The 14,699-nt window shown below is 40.9% G+C and overlaps 1 long non-coding RNA gene across 2 annotated transcripts in view; it reads left to right on the forward strand.

Annotated features, from left to right (window-relative positions):
- The first annotated feature begins 3,223 nt into the window (after positions 1–3,223).
- Positions 3,224–14,699, forward strand: part of LOC119285758 — a 12,390-nt gene continuing 914 nt past the window's right edge. Inside the window, exons 1-2 of one of the 2 annotated variants that reach the window (XR_005139793.1) lie at positions 3,224–3,961; positions 4,050–5,818. This is a non-coding gene — a long non-coding RNA (uncharacterized LOC119285758). Of the gene's footprint in view, positions 3,962–4,049; positions 6,293–14,699 lie in introns of those variants that run through there. The other variant, XR_005139792.1, reaches the window with a different exon arrangement.

Below are 14,699 nucleotides of genomic sequence, written 5' to 3' on the forward strand. Positions count from 1 at the left end.
GACACATCTTTTGATGGTAGTTGATAAATTCACAAAATGGGTTGAGGCAGAGCCGGTTAGTAAGTGTGATGCAGCCACAGCGGTTCAATTCATGAAAAAGTGATCTTTCGTTTTGTCTTTCCACACAGCATTATAACTGACAATGGTACTAATTTATCCAAAGGTGCTATGGAGGAATTTTGTCCATGTGAGCATATCCGGCTTGATGTTTCGTCAATAGCTCACCCCCAATCCAATGGTCAAGCTAAGAGAGCAAATCAGGAAATCTTAAAAGGTCTCAAGCCCCGGCTTATAGTTCCTTTACAACGGACACCGGGTTGTTGGGTAGAAGAGTTACCCTCGGTACTATGGAGCATCAGTACTACCCCTAATAAATCTACGGGTTATACGCCTTTCTTCATGGTTTATGGAGCAGAGGCAATTCTGCCCAGTGACATCCGTCATGACTCGCCCTGCATGGCGGATTATATTGAAGCTGATAACGAACAAGCCCGTCAGGATGCACTTGACTTATTGGATGAAGAGCGTGACTTAGCGGCAGCCCGCTCAGCGATTTACCAACAGGACCTGCAGCGTTACCACAGTCATCGGGTTAAGTCAAGATCCTTTCAAGAAGGTGACCTAGTGCTCCGGCTCATCCAGGATCAGTCTGATACGCACAAGCTATCCCCACCTTGGGAAGGACCCTTTGTGGTCAGCAAGAACTTGAATAACGGGTCATACTACCTTATCGATGTTCGAGAGCATAAAGACTCACGTAAGTTGAAGTAGGAGACCCGCCAGCCATGGAATATTGCTCATCTTCGGCCTTACTACACTTGAGCCACCAACTCTCATAATGTACATACTTTGACGTTGTATATATTATGATAAGTAATAAAGCAGGACCTCTGTCCTTTTTTCCTTAATGATCACATGTCTTTGTTATCTTAAGTATAAGACGACCAATTGGAGGCTGATCATATTTGAATCTAGCTTAATCCTTTGGTCCAGCTCATGATCATATTCGAATCTAGCCATTAAAACCTCATGGTCACTAGGGGGGTTCCTGTTCAAACATAGGTCGTATTCGAACCAAAGAGAACATAGCTGGCGTAACCCTCTTGATCGGCGCAAAGCCAAACTCACTAGGGGACTTCTTGATCGTATCTGAATCATAGCTTAACCCCTTTTGGGTCCGACTTGGATCGTATTCGAATTAGGGTCGTTAAAAACCTCTCAAGGTCATTTGGGGGCTTCCTGTTCAAACATAGGTCGTATTCGAACCAAAGAGAACATAGCTGTCGGTACCCTCTTGATCAGCGCAACGCCAAAGCCACTGGGGGCTACATGATCGTATTCGAATCCTAGATTAACCCCTTTGGTCCGGTTTACTGATCGTATTCGAATCAGAAGCCTCTAAAAATTTTCTTGACGTTTGATTTACATTATTTGAAAGATACTCTTTTGTTTTACTGGTTTTTGTTGTCTAGAATCTAACTGTAAGTATGGTTTAAATTTAAACCGGCTTGGTTATTTGACAATAAGTTGCCAATGTATAACAGTAATCAGGCATATGGAAGTATTGACTTCTAAAAAGATTGGATATCACCCTTACTGTCTGGGTCACATAAGCCGGCAGTCCAGAATCAAAGAATACAGGTATGATATTATCGTTCATAAACAGACTTATCTGTGTTTTATTTAATCAAAGGTTTTCCAGCCTTATTTATCTTTACATCTAGCCTGATTATTCCACTATGGTAATTTCATAGCTATGTATTGGGTGTTTTGGCCCGTCCAGCGACAAACCGCCAGGACAGTTTCTCATTTTTTACATACAGGAACAGATTTAAACACTACATATGTGATAAAGGATATAAAGCATATATTGACATGATGGGTAAAATGTTGTACGCGGTATGATATGTACGACGGCATAGGCAGAACATGCAGTTTTAAGCTAGTCTATTACAAGGCGTTGGGAGCCCAAAAGGTTAAAATTGTTTTTTCTCCTAAGCAGATGTTAAGCTAAGGCCGATTCATTGAATCTTAGCCGGATTATTTGGATGGTTACGACTCCTCCCGCATCGGTTCATCTTCCTCCACTGGTTGGAAATTGGGCTTGGACCAATCAAAGCCATGAAGAGCAACGAACTCAGCTTCATCATCAATTAGACCAGACGGGTCAATTTCTGGGGAAAAGGTGTGTTGGCGAACCAGCCGGATGAGATCTGTCACTTTATACGAAGGAGTCACTATCTTTTTTATTTTGAACGTCAAAACCCGGCTAATACTTATCAATATTGGTCTCGTCGCCAAGGATGGTAGCCTGAGGACGAACCCCCCTCACACAAGCAGCAAAGTCATCTTGATTAAATGGAGTCTCGTCTTCCTTAAGGCTGGGATACCCCTTGGCTACGTCCGCCGGGTCTAGCTCCGGCACCCAGGCTCTGGAGCGGCTTAGAGCGGTTAGGGATCCGGCTCTTGCACAAGACTGCTTGACCTCTTGGAATCTGGCGGGTAAGATAGATAACTTCTTCAAAACATCACTCAAGAGGTTTGGTCCTTGGTTGGCTGGAGAGATAATGGCAAGCACCCATTAAGCTCTAGTGTACAGTTGCTCCACCAGGGTGTAAACCGCCTTGAGTTTTGTTAAGCTGTTTTGGCTCAGATTGCTGCTCCGTGGCCCTATGAGTATTTTAAAAGGTTAAGCGGGTGGCTTATATTTCTAGCAAAAATAGAGTTTCAGTAAATAATACAGTGACTCACCAAAGATTGCGGAGACCATCTGAGACGCACGGTTTTTTAAACCGGTGAGCTCCGTGGTAACCTCCTTGAGAGCTGCCTCGGCTGTCTCAGCACGCTGTATCAGCAAGGTTTTCTCATCGGCCCAGAATTTTTCTTCGCATCAAAACTGGTCTTCAGTTTCTCTGCTTCAGAGAGGCTCAAGTGGAGTTTGGAGTCAGCATTCTTTATCTCAGTCTCTTGAGCCGCCAGCCGGGTCTTTGCATCAGTCAATTAAGGCCCCAATTCAGTTATGGCGGTCTACAGACATGCACAGGTGTGTCAAAAATTTATCTCTCCCTAATAATAAAGCACAGATTGAGTCTCTGGGTTCACCGCCGCGACGCTTTTATAGAAAAGTCCTTGTGTTTTTTATAATTGAACCCGCAGTTCTAATGATTAGGTCGACCCGAACCAGTACGAGCAAGAGAAACGAAGAAAAAAAACGTACACATGACCCAGCCTCCCGATCCCCTTGCAGCCGTCATCGCCGCCCGACCATGGAGTCCCGACAGCCAGCTCCCCGGAGATTTCCGCCTCCCTAAAAGTCCAGATCTCCAGTCCAGCGCGTCACCACCTCCTGCCCCGCACGCCTCACCACGCGCCTCCGGTCTGCCCCCCGTCGCCGCATGCCGTCAGTCCCCCGCCCCCCGTCGCAGCGTGCCGCCGGACCGCCTACCGTCGCTGGCTCTCCCCAGCCCCGAGGTCACATCTCTTCCGGAGATCCTCTCCAACCCATAGTTCCTCGCAGAGGACACCCGCTCACACCAGCGTGTTAAGAGGAGGTACGTCGCCCCTCCTTGCGGACGCATGGACGAGGGTCTCACGATGCTGCCGGCAGCGGCAACTACAGCGGACCACGTGCCCCGACGTAGTCAGGGGAAAGCAGCGGCTCCGACTCCAATGTTGGCCTTGGCGAAAGCACAAAGGGGTCACACTGGGTGGCATTGTGGCAGGGGACAGGGTGCTGGGTTTCGCGGTAAGATCGTCTATTGGTGGATTCTGTCTGGATTGGAGCAGCGCAACAGGAATAGGATCGGGGGTGGTGGTGGTCCAGGACGTGGGGACGGGGAGAGGAGAGATAGCTGTGAGCACGAGGTCCTTGCCGGCTGAATCGAATTGAAGCGCTCCGTCCATCTCTATTGGCCTTGGACGAACAAGGCAATAAGGTACAGGACGAACATGAAGATATAAGGTTCGTAGTTGTTGCACGTGATTTTTGTCTAATGGTGGTATGAAATAATCCTATGAACATGTGGTAACCTACTCCTTGTACACTTCAGGATGGGAGATCAACATATTCTTGTTTTCTCTGGTGAATGTGAAGTTCGGGTCTATCTAAAAAGCAGCTAATGTCTAGCAATCTGCAGCGAGAACTCTATCCACTCATCTGGTCCAACTTACACCCATGGAATTCTCCATCCACATCTCTCTATTCGTGAAAGCAACTGCTAAATTTGTATGGTAAGAGTGGTCCCGTACATGCATTCCATTGGCTACTAAATTAATTAATTTCCCGCGAATTACAATAGAATTTAATTAGGAGGGCAAGTAATTATTGGTGATAACTACTTGGTTTATTTTTGTAGGCGTGATTGTAGTCTTAGATCTTTGTAGGATTTTGTAATGTGGCTCAGATGTGTTGTGTGAACTTAGATAGCTTTGATGTCTGAATATATACATTTTGCAGATCTCCTGTCCTTACTGAAGTTAAAGTTCTGAAATAAATCTTCAGAAACAATGATGTTATGTCTGAAACTGATCTGAGTAGTGAGCCAAATTAACAATTATTTTCTCTGTTCTTAATCAGTACATAACACCTGTTTTCTCAGTTGTTAACTTAAGATTCGACCACTATGAGCAGCATTGCAGCAGTCGGCCAGAGGCTTCTAGTTTTTCATTTGAATGTGCTAGAGAGATGTTTCTTTGCTTCATTTTCATTTGAATGTGCTGATGAAGAGTTGAAGCTGGAAGAAGCCCAACCGTCAAATAATCCTGAAGACCTATGGATTTGTCGCCGAAGTGTTGAGCTTAGTAAGAGATGACATAAACTGTGAGCTTTCATCCGACAAAGTTGTGCTGGTGTCTGGTTGGAAAACATGTTTCCTATTACCACCGCCCCTAGCAGCTCACATTTTTTTCGTAATATCTCTAGCAATTTCTCTAAATCCATTTTTTATATGGCCTGATGATTCATCATCAAATGCCACACATGTTGTGTGCCTTCAGAATGAGGTGTTTCATGTGGAAGGCCAAAGGATCCTTCAGTTTGCTTTCTCAATGTTTGACTAAATATTTCATTCATGTTCAACAAACCTTATGAGCAATCGATGGAGGCAGTGCGTGAGCTAACTTCCTTGTGGCCGGATTGATAGAGGCACTGCATGAGGAACCGAGCCACCGATGCAGGTCGGCGCCGGCTCCATTGCACATGGCAGCCACCACCACATCTGCCGTCTCCGCATCTGAACAACCGCTGCTTTGTGAGCCGCCTCATCTAGCGAGGACACTGCTACTTCTGAGGACGCAGGAGCCGCCTCATCCGGTGAAGACTCGCCGCTGTTCCACAGTGAGGCCGCCGCTGGCGCCGTTGTTTCCGCACTAATCACATGTTTTTGCCGGCCCCTAAATTTTATCCTCTGCTTATCATGGTTATTACTGGTCCTTCCTCTGCAGAATTGAGCGCATGTTTTATTATTATAGTATAGCCTTTGAGTTCCTGCTTGCATATTACTTGAAACATAGTTAAATTGTGTATATTTAGCAGCTTTTCTTCTTACAGGCAATTATGCTTAACTCTTGTTACATTTCTGTATGGCCGCAAAATTCAAGCAATTGTATATATACATACTTTGGTCACAATATGACACTTCCCACTAAATTTCTTCAGCTATAAATCTGAGAATGTACTTCTCTTTATGTAATTAAGTTTGGATTACTAGATCTTATGCAAATGCCTTTTTTGTTCCTTAATCAGTCCGCCTGTGGAGCTCCAAAGATAGACGTTGGATGTGTTCGATGATGGAGCTACCTGCGTTGGCTGTGTTGCCGGGTAGCCTGACTATTTTTGTTAGTTCTAAAATGCACTGATGCTAACGCTGGGAGCGTACTGCTGGGAGCTGCTGTTTATTTATAGACAACTCCTGAATTTAGTATGTCAATATTTTTTGACCTATTTTTGTTCTTGTTACTCATTAAAAAAATTAGTTTTATTGCTCAAAATCATCTTACAATGTTTCATGTTACCACAGATCATGGCAAGGAATAAATTTTACAACCAAAATCATATTCTACAAACTTATTTGGTGCATATTATCATTTAGCAGTACGCTGGCTGTGCCTTCCTATGATAAATGGAGATCTTAGATGTACTATTGTTCCGTCAGGCATTGAACCTCTCAATGGCTGACCATGAAAGATATGTGTAGCTCTAATTTTCTCCCTATGTTTCTGTTTTCAAGGATAATTCTTACTCCTTTTGGAATTACTGATACGTCTCCAACGTATCTATAATTTTTGATTGCTCCATGCTATATTATCTACTGTTTTGGACTATATTGGACTTTATTTTCCACTTTTATATTATTTTTGGGACTAACCTATTAACCGGACGCCCAGCCCAGAATTGTTTTTTTTTGCCTATTTCAGTGTTTCAAATAAACAGAATATCAAATGGAGTCCAAACGGAATAAAATCTTCGGAAACGTGATTTTCTCACCAAACGTGATCCAGGAGACTTGGACCCTACTGCAAGGGATCAAAGAGGCGGTCACGAGGGTGGGGGCCACCCCCCTACGGCGCGCCCCCCTGCCTCGTGGGCCCCTCGGTGCTCCACCGACGTACTCCTTCCTCCTATATATACACACGCACCCCCAAACGATCAGAACAGGAGCCAAAAACCTAATTCCACTGCCGCAACTTTCTGTATCCACGAGATCCCATCTTGGGGCCTGTTCCGGAGCTCCGCCGGAAGAGGGACGTCATCACGAAGGGCTTCTACATCATCATAGCCTCTCCGATGAAGTGTGAGTAGTTTACCTCAGACCTTCGGGTCCATAGTTAGTAGCTAGATGGCTTCTTCTCTCTCTTTGAATCTCAATACAAAGTTCCCCCCCTCTCTCGTGGAGATCTATTCGATGTAATCTTATTTTTGCGGTGTGTTTGTTGAGACCGATGAATTGTGGGTTTGTTATCAAGTCTATATATGAATAATATTTGAATCTTCTCTGAATTATTTTATGCATGATTGGTCATCTTTGCAAGTCTCTTCGAATTATCCGTTTGGTTTGGCCAACTAGATTGGTAGTTCTTGCCATGGGAGAAGTGCTTAGCTTTGGGTTCAATCTTGCGGTGTCCTTACCCAATGACAGAAGGGGCAGCAAGGCACGTATTGTATTGTTGCCATCGAGGATAACAAGATGGGGTTTATTTCATATTGCATGAATTTATCTCTCTACATCATGTCATCTTGCTTAAGGCGTTACTCTGTTTTTAATTTAATACTCTAGATGCATGCTAGATAGGGGTCGATGAGTGGAGTAATAGTAGTAGATGCAGAATCGTTTCGGTCTACTTGTCACGGACGTGATGCCTATATACATGATCATGCCTAGATATTCTCATAATTATGCACAATTCTATCAATTGCTCAACAGTAATTTGTTCACCCACCGTAGAATACTTATGCTCTTGAGAGAAGCCACTAGTGAAACCTATGGCCCCCGGGTCTATTCTCATCATATCAATATGCATCACTTTTACATTGTTTTGCTATTTACTTTGCCTTTACTTTTTATTTTGCATCTTTATATCAAAAATACCAAAAATATTCTATCTATCAGATCTCACTCTCGTAAGTGACCGTGAAGGGCTTGATAACCCCTAATCGCGTTGGTTGCGAGTAGCTATCGCTTTGTGCAGGTACGAGGGACTTGAGTGTGGGATCCTATTGGATTGATACCTTGGTTCTCAAAAACTGAGGGAAATACTTACGCTACTCTATTGCGTCATCCCTTCCTCTTCGGGGAAAACCAACGCAAGCTCAAGACGTAGCAAGAAGGATTTCTGGCGCCGTTGCCGGGAAGTCTACGCAAAAATTCAACATATGAAGTACCCATCACAATCCCTATCTCTCGCATTACATTATTTGCCATTTGCCTCTCATTTTCCTCTCCCCCCAATTCACCCTTGCCGTTTTATTTGCCCTCTCTCTCTATCCTCCGTCTCTGTTTGCCTTTTTTGTCCGCTTGCTTTTTGTTTGCTCATGTGTAAGATTGCTTGTTTGTCGCGATGGCTCAAGATACTACCAAATTGTGTGACTTCACCAATACCAATAATAATGATTTACTTAGCACTCCGATTGCTCCTCTTACCGATGCCGAATCTTGTGAAATTAATACTGCTTTGTTGAATCTTGTTATGAAAGATCAATTCGTCGGCCTTCCTAGTGAAGATGCCGCTACTCATCTGAATAGCTTCGTTGATTTATGTGATATGCAAAAGAAAAAAGATGTAAATAATGATGTTGTTAAACTGAAGCTATTTCCTTTTTCGCTTAGAGATCATGCTAAAGCTTGGTTTTCGTCTTTGCCTAAGAATAGTATTGATTCATGGAACAAGTGCAAAGATGCTTTTATCTCTAAGTATTTTCCTCCCGCTAAGATCATCTCTCTTAGAAACTATATTATGAACTTTAAACAACTTGATCATGAACATGTTGCACAAGCTTGGGAGAGAATGAAATTAATGATACGTAATTGCCCTACTCATGGTTTGAATTTGTGGATGATTATACAAAAATTTTATGCCAGATTGAACTTTGCTTCTAGAAATCTTTTAGATTCGGCCGCGGGAGGCACTTTTATGGAAATCACTTTAGGAGATGCTACTAAACTCCTAGATAATATTATGGTTAATTATTCTCAATGGCATACTGAAAGAACTTCTAATAAAAAAGTGCATGCGATAGAGGAAATTAATGTGTTGAGTGGAAAGATGGATGAACTTATGAAATTATTTGCTTCAAAGAGTGTTTCTTCTGATCCTAATGATATGCCTTTGTCTACTTTGATTGAGAATAACAATGAATCTATGGATGTAAATTTTGTTGGTAGGAATAATTTTGGTAACAACGCTTATAGAGGGAATTTTAATCCTAGGCAATATCCTAGTAATCCTTCTAATAATTATGGGAATTCCTACAACAACTCTTATGGAAATTATAATAAGATTCCCTCTGATTTTGAATCTAATATTAAAGAATTTATTTCTTCGCAAAAGAATTTTAATTCTATGATTGAAGAAAAATTGCTTAAGATTGATGATTTGGCTAGGAACGTTGATAGAATTGCTCTTGATGTTGATGCTTTGAAACATACATCTATTCCACCTAAGCATGATATTAATGAGTCCCTAAAAGCCATGAGAATTTCAATTGATGAGTGTAAAGAAAGAACCGCTAGGATGCGTGCTTCCAAAGATGCCTTTATTAAAGCATGTTCTTCTAATTCTTATGAAAATCAAGATGAAGATCTAAAAGTTATTGATGTGTCTCCTATTAAATCTTTATTTTGCAATATGAATCTTGATGAAACTGAATATGATCTTCCTTTACCTAGAAGGCATTCTAAAAATTCGGAATATTTAGATCTTAATGATGAAATTGATGAAAGTGGGATTGAAAGAAATAAAAATCTAGATGTTGCTAAACCCACTATATTGGATTTCAAGGAATTTAATTATGAAAATTGCTCTTTGATTGATTGTATTTCCTTGTTTCAATCCGTGCTAAATTCTCCACATGCTTATAGTCGAAATAAAGCCTTTACCGAACATATTGTTGATGCCTTGATGAAATCTTATGAAGAAAAACTTGAGTTGAAAGTTTCCATCCCTAGAAAACTCTATGATGAGCAGGAATCAACTATTAAAATTAAAATTAAAGATCATGAGTTTTATGCTTTGTGTGATTTGGGTGCTAGTGTCTCTACTATTCCCAAGACTTTGTGTGATTTACTAGATTTCCGTAATTTTGATGATTGCTCTCTAAACTTGCATCTTGCGGATTCCACTATTAAGAAACCTATGGGAAGAATTAATGATGTTCTTATTGTTGCAAATAGGAATTATGTGCCCGTAGATTTCATTGTTCTTGATATAGATTGCAATCCTTCTTGCCCTATTATTCTTGGTAGACCTTTCCTTAGAACGGTTGGTGCGATTATTGATATGAAGGAAGGGAATATTAGATTTAAATTTCCATTAAAAAGGGCATGGAACACTTTCCAAGAAATAAAATAAAATTACTATATGAAACTATCATGAGAGCCACTTATGGATTGCCTACCAAAGATGGCAATACCTAGATCTATTCTTGCTTGTTATGCCTAGCTAGGGGCGTTAAACAATAGCGCTTGTTGGGAGGCAACCCAATTTTATTTTTATTCCTTGATATTTGCTCCTGTTTAGTAATAAATAAATTATTTATCCTCTGTTTATGTTGTGTTTTTTGTGTTTAATTAGTGTTTGTGCCAAGTAGAACCGTTGGGAAGACTTGGGGAAAGTCTTGTTGAACTTGCTGTAAAAAAACAGAAACTTTAGTGCACACGAGAACTGCTGTCATTTTTATTTGAAGAGTGCTATTTAGTTAATTATTTTTGCAGATGACTAACAGATAAATTCCTCACGTCCAGCAATTTATTTTAGAATTTTTGGGGTTCCAGATCTTGCGCTAGCTACAGATTACTACAGACTGTTCTGTTTTTGACAGATTCTGTTTTTCGTGTGTTGTTTGCTTATTTTGATGAATCTATGGCTAGTAAAATAGTTTATAATCCATAGAGAAGTTGGAATACAGTAGGTTTAACACCAATATAAATAAATAATGAGTTATTTACAGTACCTTGAAGTGGTCTTTTGTTTTCTTTCGCTAACGGAGCTCACGAGTTTTCTATCTTGAGTTTTGTGTTGTGAAGTTTTCAAGTTTTGGGTGAATTCTTTTGATGGATCATGGAACAAGGAGTGGAAAGAGCCTAAGCTTGGGGATGCCCATGGCACCCCCAAGATAATCCAAGGACACCAAAAAGTTAAAGCTTGGGGATGCCCCGGAAGGCATCCCCTCTTTCCGTCCACTTTCATCGGTAATTTACTTAGAGCTATATTTTTATTCACCAACATGATATGTGTTTTGCTTGGAGCGTCTTGTATTATTTGTGTCTTTGTTTGCTAGTATACCACAATCATCCTTGTTGTACACACCTTTTGAGAGAGTCATACATGAAGTAAAATTTGATAGAATACTCTATGTGCTTCACTTATATCCTTTGAGCTAGATATTTTTGCTCGATGTGCTTCACTTATATCCTTTGAGCTAGATAATTTTGCTCTGTGTACTTCACTTATATCTTTTGAGCTAGAGAATTTTTCTCTATGTGCTTCACTTATATCTTTTGAGCTAGATAATTTTGCTCTATGTGCCTCACATAGATCTTTTAGAGCACGGTGGTGGATTCATTCTAAAGAAACTATTTATCTCTCATGCTTCACTTAAATTAATTTGAGAATTTCTTAATAGCATGGTAATTTGCCTAATAATATGCTTGGTATTCAAGATTTGTGAAACTTTCTTTTGAGTGTGTTGAATACTAAGAAAATATTGAAGCATGATAATTGTTTTGATATATGGAGCTGATAATATTAAAGTCATGCTAGTTGAGTAGTTGTGAATTTAAAGAATACTTGTGTTGAAGTTTGTGATTCCCGTAGCATGCACGTATGGTGAACAGTTATGTGATGAAGTCGGAGCATGATTTATTTATTGATTGTCTTCCTTATGAGCGGCGGTCAGGGACGAGCGATGGTCTTTTCCTACCAGTCTACCCCCCTAGGAGCATGCGTGTAATACTTTGCTTTGATAACTTCTAGATTTTTGCAATAAGTATATGAGTTCTTTATGACAAATGTTGAGTCCATGGATTATACGCACTCTCACCCTTCCACCTTTGCTAGCCTCTCTAATACGGCGCACCTTTCGCCGGTATCATACACCTACCATATACCTTCCTCAAAACAGCCACCATACCTACCTATTATGGCATTTCCATAGCCATTCCGAGATATATTGCCATGCAACTTTCCACCATCTAGTTCATCATGACACATCCATCATTGTCATATTGCTTAGCATGATCATGTAGTTGACATAGTATTTGTGGCAAATCCACCGTTCATAATTCTTTCATACTTGTCACTCTTGATTCATTGCATATCTCGGTACACCGCCGGAGGCATTCATATAGAGTCATACTTTGTTTTAGTATCGAGTTGTAATCATTGAGTTGTAAATAAATAGAAGTGTGATGATCATCATTTAATAGAGCATTGTCCCACTAAAAAAAGAGAAAGGCCAAAGAAAAAAAGAAGGCCCAAAAAAGGGGCAATGCTACTATCCTTTTTCCACACTTGTGCTTCAAAGTAGCACCATGATATAGCCAGTCTCATATATTGTGCTTCAAAGTAGCACCATGTTCTTCATATAGAGAGTCTCATATGTTGTCACTTCCATATACTAGTGGAAATTTTATGTTATAGAACTTGGCTTGTATATTCCAATGATGGGCTTCCTCAAATTGCCCTAGGTCTTCGTGAGAAAGCAAGTTGGATGCACACCCACTAGTTTCTTTTGTTGAGCTTTCATACATTTATAGCTCCAGTGCATCCGTTGCATGGCAATCCCTACTCACTCACATTGATATCTATTGATGGGCATCTCCATAGCCCGTTGATACGCCTAGTTGATGTGAGACTATCTTCTCCCTTTTTGTCTTCTCCACAACCACCATTCTATTCCACCTATAGAGCTATATCCATGGCTCACGCTCATGTATTGCGTGAAGATTTAAAAAGTTTTGAAAAAGTTAGAGTATGAAACAATTGCTTGGCTTGTCATCGGGGTTGTGCGTGATTTAAATACTTTGTGTGGGGAAGATGGAGCATAGCCAGACTATATGATTTTGTAGGGATAACTCTCTTTATCCATGTTATTTTGAGAAGACATAATTGCTTTGTTAGTATGATTGAAGTATTATTATTTTCTATGTCAATATAAACTTTTGTCTTGAATCTTTCTAATCTGAATATTCATACCACAATTAAGAAGATTTGCATTGAAATTATGCCAAGTAGCACTCCGCATCAAAAATTCTCTTTTTATCATTTACCTACTCGAGGACGAGCAGGAATTAAGCTTGGGGATGCCTGATACGTCTCCAACGTATCTATAATTTTTGATTGCTCCATGCTATATTATCTACTATTTTGGATTATATTGGGCTTTATTTTCCACTTTTATATTATTTTTGGTACTAATCTATTAACCGGAGGCCCAGCCCGGAATTGCTGTTTTTTTGCCTATTTCAGTGTTTCGGATAAACAGAATATCAAACGGAGTCCAAACGGAATAAAATCTTCGAAAACGTGATTTTCTCACCGAACGTGATCCAGGAGACTTGGACCCTACTGCAAGGGATCAAAGAGGCGGTCACGAGGGTGGGGGGCGCCCCCCTAGGGCGCGCCCCCCTGCCTCGTGGGCCCCTCGGTGCTCCACCGACGTACTCCTTCCTCCTATATATACACACGTACCTCCAAACGATCAGAATAGGAGCCAAAAACCTAATTCCACCGCCGCAACTTTCTGTATCCACGAGATCCCATCTTGGGGCCTATTCCGGAGCTCCGCCGGAAGAGGGTCGTCATCACGGCGGGCTTCTACATCATCATAGCCTCTCCGGTGAAGTATGAGTAGTTTACCTCAGACCTTCGGGTCCATAGTTAGTAGCTAGATGGCTTCTTCTCTCTCTTTGAATCTCAATACAAAGTTCTCCCCCTCTCTTGTGGAGATCTATTCGATGTAATCTTCTTTTTGCGGTGTGTTTGTTGAGACCGATGAATTGTGGGTTTATGATCAAGTCTATCTATGAATAATATTTGAATCTTCTCTGAATTATTTTATGCATGATTGCTTATCTTTGCAAGTCTCTTCGAATTATCCGTTTGGTTTGGCCAACTAGATTGGTAGTTCTTGCCATGGGAGAAGTGCTTAGCTTTGGGTTCAATCTTGCGGTGTCCTTACCCAGTGACAGAAGGGGCAGCAAGGCACGTATTGTATTGTTGCCATTGAGGATAACAAGATGGGGTTTATTTCATATTGCATGAATTTATCTCTCTACATCATGTCATCTTGCTTAAGGCGTTACTCTATTTTTAACTTAATACTCTAGATGCATGCTAGATAGCGGTCGATGAGTGGAGTAATAGTAGTAGATGCAGAATCGTTTCGGTCTACTTGTCACGGACGTGATGCCTATATACATGATCATGCCTAGATATTCTCATAATTATGCACAATTCTATCAATTGCTCAACAGTAATTTGTTCACCCACCATAGAATACGTATGCTCTTGAGAGAAGCCACTAGTGAAACCTATGGCCCTCGGGTCTATTCTCATCATATCAATATGCATCACTTTTACATTGTTTTGCTATTTACTTTGCCTTTACTTTTTATTTTGCATCTTTATATCAAAAATACCAAAAATATTCTATCTATCAGATCTCACTCTCGTAAGTGACCGTTAAGGGCTTGACAACCCCTAATCGTGTTGGTTGCGAGTAGCTATCACTTTGTGCAGGTACGAGGGACTTGAGCGTGGGCTCCTACTGGATTAATACCTTGGTTCTCAAAAACTGAGGGAAATACTTACACTACTCTGCTGCATCATCCCTTCCTCTTCGGGGAAAACCAACGCAAGCTCAAGATGTAGCAATTACCATTTGTAAACATGTTTGGAATTATCATCTATGTAGATCTTTGCAGATTCCAATCTCTTCATATTTACATCAAAGAGTTTGTTTTTCGAATGGTCGTCATGTATAC

This window comes from Triticum dicoccoides, chromosome 4A (assembly GCF_002162155.2).
Source record: "Triticum dicoccoides isolate Atlit2015 ecotype Zavitan chromosome 4A, WEW_v2.0, whole genome shotgun sequence".
NCBI classification, from domain to species: domain Eukaryota; kingdom Viridiplantae; phylum Streptophyta; class Magnoliopsida; order Poales; family Poaceae; genus Triticum; species Triticum dicoccoides.